This window comes from Tachypleus tridentatus, chromosome 11 (assembly GCF_004210375.1).
Source record: "Tachypleus tridentatus isolate NWPU-2018 chromosome 11, ASM421037v1, whole genome shotgun sequence".
Taxonomy (NCBI): domain Eukaryota; kingdom Metazoa; phylum Arthropoda; class Merostomata; order Xiphosura; family Limulidae; genus Tachypleus; species Tachypleus tridentatus.
Window position 1 is genome coordinate 51,361,308 of NC_134835.1, and position 12,074 is coordinate 51,373,381.

The window sequence follows — 12,074 nt, forward strand, 5'->3', positions numbered from 1 at the left end:
TATAGTTAGTGTGTTTATATATGTTTATGTAGGTGCCTGTCTGTTCATGTGTATAACTTGGGTACTGTTTTTTTTTTTATTATTTATTTATTTTATTTTTTTTAATTGTTGTGACATATTGGGAATAATCTCATAATTAAGGTTTTGTTTTCAGTTATTCTTTGACCTCGCACCTAAAGCTAAAATTTTATTGTACCCACTTCGGTCAAAGTTGTTAGTTTGATATTTTTAATGAATTTTGTAAATAATAAATAGATTAACCACATACAATAATAACTTTTTTTTTCATAATAGCTAAAGTCATCATGCATGACCCATTTGCAATGCCCTTTTTTTGGTTACAACTTTGGGCACTACATTGATCACTGGTTGAGTTTTGCTAAAAAGCCTGGATTAAAACTTCCCAAGATTTTTCATGTGAACTGGTTCAGAAAGGATGGTGATGGAAAAATCATTTGGCCCGGCTTTGGTGAGAACTGTAGAGTCCTGGATTGGATTTGTCGACGAGTGGATGGTCAAGATGTGGAGCAGGTAATTTGATTACAAAAAAGTTTGGAGGAGGGAAATATCAGAAATTGTATAAAAATGAATGTGCAGATAATTTCAGGAAAATATGACAGCTAAAGTCATCAAACATAAGATCATGTGAAAGCATACAAAGTACTTGAAATTCATCTTAATTAGTATATAGTTTGCAAACTTTAGAAGTATGATTAAATAAATTTTAACATAAGTATTAAGCACATCAACTGCTTTATCCATTTTTGACATGGTTGTATTTTTAAAGGACTTGAATGTTGAAGCCCAGTAGTTACCATGCCTGACTATCAGTCTGTGTGTTCGTTGTTCATATCCTATCATTACAGAAACAGAATTGTCTTTACACTTTGGAGCTAGGGGGTGCATATGTCAGTATTTGAATAGAGAAGTGTTAATCAAGTTGGTGATAACTTTCATTAACTAGAAGCCTTTTATACAGTTAAGTTTAGAATTAGGGACAACCAGCATAGATAGTCTTTAAATAGCTTTGCACAAGTATCAAAAGCAAAGAGGCTGACTCTTCAAATGAGAATAAAAAGAAACTTTTATGGTTTGAGACTACTTTTCACATTTATTACATGCATTATTCCACTTTTTTTCAGGGTCTAACTGATCACTAACACAATAAATATGATTGATTTACATTGTAAGTAGGAATGTAACTCATGAAAATTCTTTATAAAAATGAAAATAGTTGATGAAATAGTTATCAATTTGTCTTGAATGATCCAAAGACTATGTAGTTTAAGAAAAATAAGGCATTTGATTTTGATCTTTTTTACCATTTATAATAAATCAGTCATTGTTTAATCTATATTTATTTGCACTCATTCTTGAAAAGTTTACATACAGTATGATTTTCATTGAGTAAAAAATACTGTTTATTATATTATAGTTTATACATCTCATTTGCATAATCTCCAGAATCTTCTCCATTATATCATAAACTCTAGATATCATCAACATAGAGTGCAATGAACTATTTATATTTAAGAAATGGAAGTATGTTCATATCTTTTAAATGTTCCTAGGATATTTTTAAATTTCTCATATGCATAATTTCATGTCTTTACCTTTTCACTTAGTTTTTTCATTTTCTTCTTCAATATTTTGTCTTTTTATTCTTGATGCAGGTATACCAACCTGTTCCTGCCAACGTAATCTCACAATGTTCTATAGTTATTACAGGCAAAGGTCATCCACAAATTCTTTAACTAACACTTGCACATGTTAAGATGGTCTTCATCTTGCTTAGACATTTCCACTAGTCAAACTACATCAGTGTAAATATATACACTCAGAATTTTCAGATATGCATTTATAAACACAAATAATACAAAACTAATTAAAATATTAATGTTAAACTTAAATGCAATATGTTTCAGGCTGTTACTAAATCATGCAAAATTTCTTTTCATTGTTTGTAAGCATATCATTCATCCTCAAACTGTCGCCTGGCAGCACAGCTTTGACTTTGCAAGTGGGTGTAGCTGACCTAAAGCTTAGAAATATAATGTAAAACCCCATCAAGAAATTTTTGGAAATTTTCCAGATGCAAATGAAAAACAGGTGGTACTTTATTTCACCTTTTGTGCCAACAGTCTTTATTATGTTTTTGCTGTATCATATATATTAAATAGCTTGTGAAGTTTAGACTTGTAACCACAAGTAGATCATGTGACAGCAAACACCTGCAGTTTTAATTTTTGTTGTATCTTTTCTTTTAAAATGAAGGAATAAAACTTAAATAATATAAAGCTTTAAGTTATAACATACTTAATAACAGTAACTTTATTAAAATTTATTCATATTAAAATAGTTTAATTAAATTATGAATGTAACTCAGTAACATACACAGAAAGATTTTATAAATGGTGTTGGTGATGTTGGTTAAGTACAGCTTATAAGCTATGAAAATTTACATGTATGCTACTTTGAACTGTTATAGTTTAGAAGTAACATAACTACATTGTAGTTATACAAGATGTCTCATTTACTGCTGATTTCCTTGAAACACTTCTTTATGGAATTTTATTTAGTAAAAATTTAAATTTAAAAACATCTTCAGTTTCTAAATTGAATAGGTAACTTACTAAATCTGGACTGCAAGTTCAGATCTTCAAATCAATATCAAAAATACTCATAAGTGACCAGAGCCTCTGCCTCGATAATATTGGTTAACTGTTTTTTCCAAGTATGGCTCTTCTGTACATGTGACAGTCTTGTACAGTATTACATTCAAGATTTAATGAAGCAACTTTTATTATAAATGCACGTTAATACGTTTGTTATAAAAACAATTTATAATTCATATTCTTATATTATTCAAGTGTGAATCTTTTAATTTTAAAAAGAAATATTAATGATTCTCCATCTTAATTTTTCCATGGATGTGTCACATCTGAGCTCTGTGTTATTAATATAACAATTTTCTAACTTCAGTAATGGACTTGTACAGCTTCCAACTAATTATAAACAAAAATTGTATACATACTTACAAACAAGAATCTAAAATTTTTCAAATCCACCAGAGAAGTGCCCCCCCCGCCCCTCCATCTCTTTGAATTTTGAAATTGTGTGCTAATCAGCTAAATGGTTGAAGAATGCATTTATAACTAGTAAAAAGAGCAGATTCTATTCTATAAAAATCATACGAGTCATTTAGTTTTCTGTTAATTATTAAAAAAATTACTTTATAGTGATTGTTTTGTTGCTCTGAATGTTCATGGAATTTTTTAAACTATTTATAACTCACTTAAAAAGGCAGATACATTAGACTACTTTTAAACCTTTTGATTCAAGTAATTGTTGTAATTTTGTGTTCTAAAATGCTTACTTTAAAGCTAATTAATTTGGTTTTTGACATTCAAAACTTCAGAAATTCAGAGGTTTATGAAAGAACCTCTTCAATTTTTATTGAAGTTCAAATAAGTTTGATTACACAGTAAGTAATACAGATCCTTGTTTTAGTGTATGTATAATTTTTCTTATATATTTTTTTTAAAAAAAAAGGTATAAATGAGAGATGTCTGAGATTAGCCTAGTAAAAGTTCAGAAAAATAAAATGTAAAACTGCTATTTAGATTGGTTCTACAGAAACAGCTAATGGGCATATACTGTGGGTTATAGCTTTTTTGCATGTTGTTGTCTAATAGTACTTAGTACAAAGTATAACAGTAAAACTATATAATTAAAAGCAGTTAGCAGTTGAAGTAATTAATATAATTATTTTGTTCTTTCTGATCAATAATGGATTCAGTGTAGAGGGAAAATGGTATTTATTTTACTTCATAAATTTCAACTTTCATTTTACTGTATGTTGATTTAGTTACAGTTAACATTAGAATAGAAAAATTAAGAAATATAAAGTTTTACCAAAATAAACTGTGTGTGCATTTAGAAGATTCCAGAGGTTGTACAAATAAAATATGCCTTCACTCTATGAGTCTTCAAACTCAACATTGCATGGACAACTGGCTCCTGCTTGCTTCATGTTCACAGTCCAGAGACCACACACATTTGTTCCTATAATAAGCAACACCAGACTATTCTTGATAAAAGTAGAGAAACCCATTCTTTCCCCCATTCAGTACCTTCTTCATTTGGGGGTTTTCTTTAATTCCAAGCTTAGTAAGGCCCAGCCTTTTCCTCTTCATATTCAAGATATGGAGCAGGCAGTCTTCAAGGCACTCACTTCACATTCTCTAACAGTTTGAGAGATTCCATATCCTTTAGGAATGAAGGTGTGTCAAAGCACTCATTTCCACGGGTTTAACTCATATTCATTCCTTTCAGTGGCCACTCCTTGATCAGTGCAATGCTTTAGATCCCTTGAACTTTTTTGACCTTCCATCCCAAATCAGAGCTGGTCTTGTTTCATGGCTAGACAGAGAATAGACCATACCTTCTCCATCTACTTCAGATTTACCTATCTTCAGACTTAACTTTATAAAGTTGGGTCTTGCCTTAACACTTGGGTGTGGGACCTTCTAGTTTCTAGTCAGTCAAGGAGTCTGCTCTTGAGATCAACATCCTTAAAATGGTAGTTTAATGAGGTTTATCCCAATTCCTTCTTCTCTTGCAGGGGAGGTTTGTTATGGTACATTCCAACAACTCCACAGTAATCAGTTACATTATTAATCAAGGTCACATTCAAGCTCTGTGCTTTCAGACTTTGACTATCCTTTTCTGATCCGACAGTCACCATGGTGGTTTTATCATGCAATGTTATTGGCACTTTGAATCTAGTAGTGGATCATTTGTCTCAACCTAACAAGATTCTACACCCAAGAGTGATCCCTCAACGCATACCTTTGGGTAGGTGGAGTTCTCAGCTGGCAACACTTCATATCAATGCTTTCATCACTCACTGGAGCACAAGACTTCCTTTCTTTTGGTCTCTGATTCTCCATCTATTAGCTCTAGGAGTGGACACATTCAGTCAAGATGGGAAAGTACATAAACATTTATGCTTACCCTCCAATTTGATTCCTCTCCAGAGATTTATCACTAATCCTAACCACTTTGTGTCTAATCCTTCTTGTGACTTTATATTGGCTGGCATGACCAGAGTTCACTTTTCTTTTCTCTGTACCCCTGTGTTGGTATTTACTTCATCAACCTTGATCAGACATTGTTCATTCAGATGTCACCACACTCAGTTTTCAAGCATGGTTTTTGTCACATCTATTGTCTCAACTTAGGAACTGACTCCAGATGTTGCATCTTTCCTTTCCCTATCCATCAGACTTTCTTCAGTGTCCATTTTCCATTTGCCAAAGGTGATGGTCTACCTTACACCTTTGACTTCTTAGGTGTGGTTTCCATCCTTCTAAATCTGCTGTTCCTACTTTTCTCAGTTCTTTACCTAATTGTTTGATAAACACTTGTCTGCTTTGACCATGTCCAACTATTGGGAAGTTTTGTCAAACACCTTCCATTTATCCAAGTTTTGCCATTTCCCTCTATTCCAACTCTTTGTACTCCACTGGTATAGCAGTAAGTCTACAGATTTACAATTCTAAAGTCAGGGTTTCTTTTCCCCTGGGTGAAAACAGCTGATATTGCAATACGGCTTTGCTATAAGAAAACATGCACTCTTTTCTACTCTTTTTCAGTTATGTATCATCCACATTTCTTTAGTTTTCCTGACTAGGATCTCAGTGTGTGGTCTTTTATGCCTTTTTCTATCCTTCCTTTAAATTTTTGCCAACATGTTTCATGTACTATTTCTCCCTCAAGACCTGCTTTCTTCTCCTCCTTGCTTGTGAACATCATCAACTAGATATATATGCCATTAATATTACTTGCATTCTTTACCATTCCTTTTGTGTCATCCTGCATCTCAAATGGTCCTTCCTCCCTGAGACCTGTTATGCTTGTAAAGTTGGTTTAACTTTCACACTCATTTCTTTATCCTCCACTTGTACTCCCATTTTGATCCTCATCATTTTCTTCGTCTGGTTTGTTCCTTAAAGTGTTAAATGGCACATAACTGATTGAGTTTGTCAACTCATTAGGCTAGCATATTCTGACTTTCCTTTTCTTTCCTGATTCATCAAACCTTCTTCCACATCCATTTATCAAAACCAATAGCCTGACTTTCTCCTCTGGTAGTCTTTTTGGCATGGCTTTCTTCCTTCCTAACTTTCCATTTCTCATCATTCTCAGTTATTCATCTTGTTGTTAGGCAAATGCTTTCTCTTTAATTGTGTTTAGGTATTGGGTTGCCTTGTCAGATACCATCTGTTTTCCTGGTTTTGTAGGATTTTGACTTTCCCTGTCATGTTTCCTCTTTTCAGATTCATCATAGCTTTTAGTTACTTGCCTTCTCTCTCCTTTAAATGAGATGTTTAAGGCCAAAATGTGAACCACTCCCAACACCACCATTATCACTTATGATCTGCATGCTCTAGCTGTATTTTGCTGAGGTAGATATCATCTTCCCTAGTCATTCTACACATGCACATCTTTTTGCCTTTGATTGGGATAACTTTTATCATTTCATTTGTTTTCAGCAAACTTCATTTTTACCACTGATGATAGGATGTTTGTGCAGATAGTTCTTATGTAGTTTTGCATAAGATTCAAAAGACAATAGGATCTCACTTTGTGATAGGGCAGGTGTTATGCCAGGTTAGTTATGTTTTTCCTCAGACCTAGCCTGTTTATTGCTTTTATTATTATGCTAATTGTAAAGATGGATGGAGTGCAAAGTTGGTTTTCCTACTTTCTTTTACCCTGGATGGTTTTTCCCAGGGGAACAGCTGTTGTTTAGAGCAGGTCTAGCCTACATGGGATCCTCCTTGTAATACTGGGTTTTTGATGACACCATTCTGTTTTTATGGGTGAGTGCCATATAGGCCCTTCTTTTCATTAATTCTAGTTGAAGGAGGTTCTTTCCCTGCTCCTACAGTGGAGTTTTGGGGACTTCGCTTTTTAATACTAACAACAGGATGTATGTATATTGTTCTTATAGTTGAATGAATATTCAGTTGTCTCATGCAGGATGTCTCTTCCTTGCACTTACAATTGAGTTAGGCAATATTTCTTCTTATAATATCAGTTACAGACACTACCCTGTTCTTACAGTTGAGTTGATGCAATGCCATGACTGTTGTGCCAGGTTCAATTTTTTTTCAATTTCTTGCTCCTGTGGTGGTTTTGAAAGTTTGTCTGGTTTTAACTGAAAACTAACTTCCTTTTCATAATTCCATTTGCTTGATGTATTACACTGTTTACTTGTAGTTGGAGTTGATGAGTGCATAAGCCTTAGCCACTATCTTTATGTTACAATATATTTCCTTTTATCTTTTGTGATGTGATCCCCACTCCTAATGCTGAGGGTGAGTCGTGAAACTTTGTCCAGTTGAGGTTGTGTATTTACGTAGCTAATTCAGTTTTTATTTTTCTGTGAATTGCACCTCTTTGAACAAATTTCACATGTTCACATCCTTTTTTTTTTCAACCATATCGGACTCATTTCCTGTTTCAAAAGCAAAAGGCATACCTGTACCAAATGTAGTGCAATACCCCACAAGTGTGCTTTGCTTTCATCTTGATCTCACCTATTCATTTTGGGCAGTTGATCGCCAATGATTTTAATATTGTGCAGCTAAATTAGCCTTTGTAACATGAGATTCTAGCCTTGTGTAAGTGGGGGTAAGACTGTATCAGAAGTTAACATTATTCTTACACAGACAATAATTAACATATAGCAATATATATAATAACTATTCAATCACAGTTGGGTTTAATTTATCCTATATTTGTTTATTAACATTCAACAAACAATGGGATGATGCAAATTCCATCCTCTATCTTGTTGACATTCTTTCAAAAGGACTGGTATTAACAATTCCTACAAGCAGTTCTTTTTTCGATTAGTTTTTCTTTACTTGTTTTATAAAATAGCAGTTCATTGATGATTGTTTTCACTGAACTAGAAATTTAAATGTAATTAGAGATTTATGCTGTTTTGGAATAAAAGCATGCAATAAAGTTAAATCTAAAAAAGGAATTTGCTTTAGCACTTTTCTACTATAATGAGGGCTGGAATGGCAGCATTAAGAAATAAGTTAATCTTGCTTTACCATCATTGGTGGAATATTATTTTAGTTTTATTTTATACTTTGAATAGCAATCACCTTCCTATATCTGTCTGCAGGTAGTGAAAGGTGATAGAGATGTGGGACATTGGACACTTGAGCATCCACATTTGGTTATTCTAACATTTTTTTTAGTTATTTTATTGTCTTAAAGTTTGTAAGACTGGTGAACAGAAGTTGAGATTAGTAGATGGTATGTATATCTCCACCACACTGTGGGTCTTACATCCAGTAACCTCAAAATTCAGGGCATGTTTTGTATTCCACATTATTGGCTGTATCTTGGTGTTTTTTTTTGTTGGTTTTTTTATACAGCATCAATTATTATTTTTGGTTTTTGGGGTTAGTTTTCTTCATTGGGATGTCTTTCATTATGAATTTATTTGCTTTTTTTTTGTTTAACAAAGTCCTTTTTTATGTTAATTTTTGCTCAGCTGTGTATAGTATGTCATTCTTTGCACCATGGACAGTCTTCCTTATGTTGTAAGCTTGGGGTTGAGCAGCTTTTATTGCCACTTCTTCAAGCACTTTCTGCTCATATGACATGTAATTCTTTCTCCTATATTACATCATGCTCTGTAACTTGACTCTTTGTATTTAAAAGAAACAAACTATTCAAAAGCACCTCAGCTTCTTGGTCTTTTGAAATTTACTTCAGTTCAAACGTTGTAATTTTTCAGTTTAGCTGCACCATTTTAAAATGTCAGATTAACTACTGTCTGTTAAAATATAAAAAGCTTTTAGTTGGTTTAATTTTCTTCTTTCAACCTGAGGATAAGAAGTTCCAAACTATCGATAGTGTTTTTGATAAACAGAGTTCCTATGGTTTACAGTTATCATTTGCAGTTGTATGTAAATTACTCCAAATCTGGCTGGAAGACTTTCAACAGTGAGTTGTAAATGTCTTGAAATCAAGAGAAAGCAAAATATTTATGAAATGCCCTCAACATGATTTAATTTCCAATAATGATGTGTTTTAGGTATAAAATAGAAATTAATCACTCAACCAAGAATTATGTTATAACAAGCAAAATTTTTTGCAGTAAACATACAGAAAGGTTGCCTTTGTGATAAAAGTATAGAAATACATAATCATTGACTTCTTGACTGCAACCAAAGATAACTATAGGTCAAAACTATTTTCCAGAATGGAAGTTCAAATCACATATTTTGTTTATAAAATAATATATTTTCATCAGTGACAAACAGTTTACAGTAGTTAATATTTTCCAGGTAACCCCAATTGGGTATGTCCCTAAAGATGGTTCCCTCAACCTAGATGGACTTCCTCCAATTGACATGAATGAGCTGATGCATGTACCAAAAGAGTTTTGGCAGAATGAGGTTCAAGAGATCCGGAAGTATTTCAATGAACAGTTGCCTCAGGATCTACCTAATGAAGCAGGTGAGGAACTGAATAAACTTGAGCAACGTGTTAATAATATGTAGAACAGCCATTTGTTGTGCAGTATGAAACATTAAGCTAAATTTAATGTAAATTATGGTGACAATTGTGACCAAAATGTGTGTGGTTGCTTATTAGAATTATGTATATTAGTGTTTTTCCCACTGGTATAACTAAATAAAATGAGCAGATAAAAGTAAAACAGATAAAAATGAAAACAAGTAAATACATTCTTTTGATTTTTAATACTAATTTCATTGGACGTTTTTAAGTACTTTCCCTTATACAATACAATAAAATATGTTCAGAGAGGCATAATGGGAAAACTTTTCAGCTGATGGGTCACCAATTCAAAAAAAAAGTATGAATTAAAGTATTTAATAACTTAAATGAAAGTAAGTAATCTTTATTTGCATACATATATATACATATTTATACTCAATAAATAAAACTGTGAAAGATCTGCCATATTGAGGTATTTCTTTCCAAAATGTGTATACACACAGGAAGCAAAAATAAAACTGCTTTTAATTGGATTCAGATAAATGCATTGTGCATGAACATGGTATGTTGGATACGAGACTTCTTACCAAATTTTTGCATAATATGAAATTCCAATAAATTTGATTTCTTAATCTCAAGAGAAGTGTACAGATTAGAAAGGTCATTGGAATGTTCCACAAAAAATGAGCTTTAATAATTAATAGCATATTCATGGAATATTAATTTAAGAGAAAAATTAATTCACAAACAAGGTATGATCATTATCATTATACAGACTTTCATGTGGGGTGTTTTTTATTATTATTTATGAAAGATGCTATTGGAAAAGTTAAGAAAAAAGTTGTAATTTTAAAACAAATTGTTTAATGTTCTAGAAAAAACATTATTTGATCTTTATATGCAAAAACGGCTCGTTTGGGCTGAGAAAACACTTTACATAGAAGAGCGAACAACGTTTCGACCTTCTTCGGTCATCGTCAGGTTCACAAAGAAAGAGGTAACTGACCGGAAGCTGACCACATGTTTGAAAGGGGTTGTGTAACTGTGTGTCGAAATGTAGAGGGCGGTAATAATCAGTGATGACGAGAAACCCACTTACCGAGGTAATACCGCCTCTACATTTCGACACACAGTTACACAACCCTTTCAAACATGTGGTCAGCTTCCGTCAGTTACCTCTTTCTTTGTGAACCTGACGATGACCAAGAAGGTCGAAACGCTGTTCGCTCTTCTATGTAAAGTGTTTTCAGCCCAAACGAGCCGCTTTTGCATATAAATTTCTCAACAAGTGGGTTTCTCGTCATCACTGATTATTATTTGATCTTTTCAGTCAAACAGAATTTTAATTTGCACCAAGAATTTAATTTTAATATTCAAAATGCTTTTCATTATTCAGGCCAATACTATTAATCAGTGTTAAAATTTCATTTGGGTATTACTTGCTACCTTAGTGATTGCATCTTAGATATACTGATGGTTTTTGAATGTAGTCAACTGAAATTCAAAATATCAGTTATGAAGTATTTGGCACTTATAGTTTAGCAAATTATGTAAATAGAAAGGAAAAAGGTATTAAAAACTAGGTAATTCACTAACTGGTGAGGTTTCATGTAAGTTGTGGTATAGAAAAAGTACTATCAATTGTTACAGTTCATTTGCAATAAACCTGCTATTTCATATTTCCCATTGAAGTTCTAAGATTCTATAAAATTTTGTTTGCTTCAAATAGTGAGTGATCTGTAGAATAATTATATGAAGTTGAATAAAGTGTTTCAAAGAAGGCATTTGTCATCATTATAGTGAAATACTTTTCCAGACCAGTGATATGCATAAGATTAACTCTTATTCCAACTGCAGAAGGAAATACCTAGGCCTTTTACGATGCAATAACAACCACTTTTCAGGTTAGTGGACTCAGAATTGTGTTGGCCAGAGTGCCAACATGTAATGCACAGTCAATGTGACAGTGTGATTCTCAAATCAAGATAGCAAATTAAACATGTTTATCATGAAATGGTTATGCTACTGTGTAGTTTTAGTATCATCACATGCAGCATTACCACATACTTGTGAAACAGTGATGCATCAGGTATATTTTTTGTCCATTTCAACACCTGTACTTTTATAATAAAGTTCTATGTATTTAAGGAGTCTACAAATGTAGACCCACAAGATTCCAAAAGCCTGTCAGACTCGCTGGCTCAGCCAGAATGAATGCATATCATGGATACAACTGCACTGAGAACCTTAATACTTTTTATGTAGCACCAGTGTCTGGCCAAGAACTTTCAAACTCGGAAGATACTATATATGATGAAAAGTACATTCACGAAGTTGTACCTTGAGTTCCTGTCATTCATCTTGCCAAAGATTCTTGGCTTCAATGTAATATTCCAGTCATCATCACCAATGATCCATTGACTTCATCACAACGTATCAGATTTATATGTGGAGCTATTGTCGATATACATAGATCCAGCTTGCTTGAATCAAAGCCAAAATAAACTTGTGAAGATAAC

At 32.8% G+C, this 12,074-nt stretch overlaps 1 pseudogene across 1 annotated transcript in view; it reads left to right on the forward strand.

The window, feature by feature from the left end:
• LOC143232140 (phosphoenolpyruvate carboxykinase, cytosolic [GTP]-like) overlaps nt 1-9,764 on the forward strand; it is a 51,738-nt pseudogene extending 41,974 nt beyond the window's left edge. Inside the window, exons 10-11 of the transcript XR_013017394.1 lie at nt 295-531; nt 9,381-9,764. The product of XR_013017394.1 is annotated as a phosphoenolpyruvate carboxykinase, cytosolic [GTP]-like (transcript). The remainder of the gene's footprint in view (nt 1-294; nt 532-9,380) is intronic.
• The last annotated feature ends 2,310 nt before the right edge of the window (nt 9,765-12,074 follow it).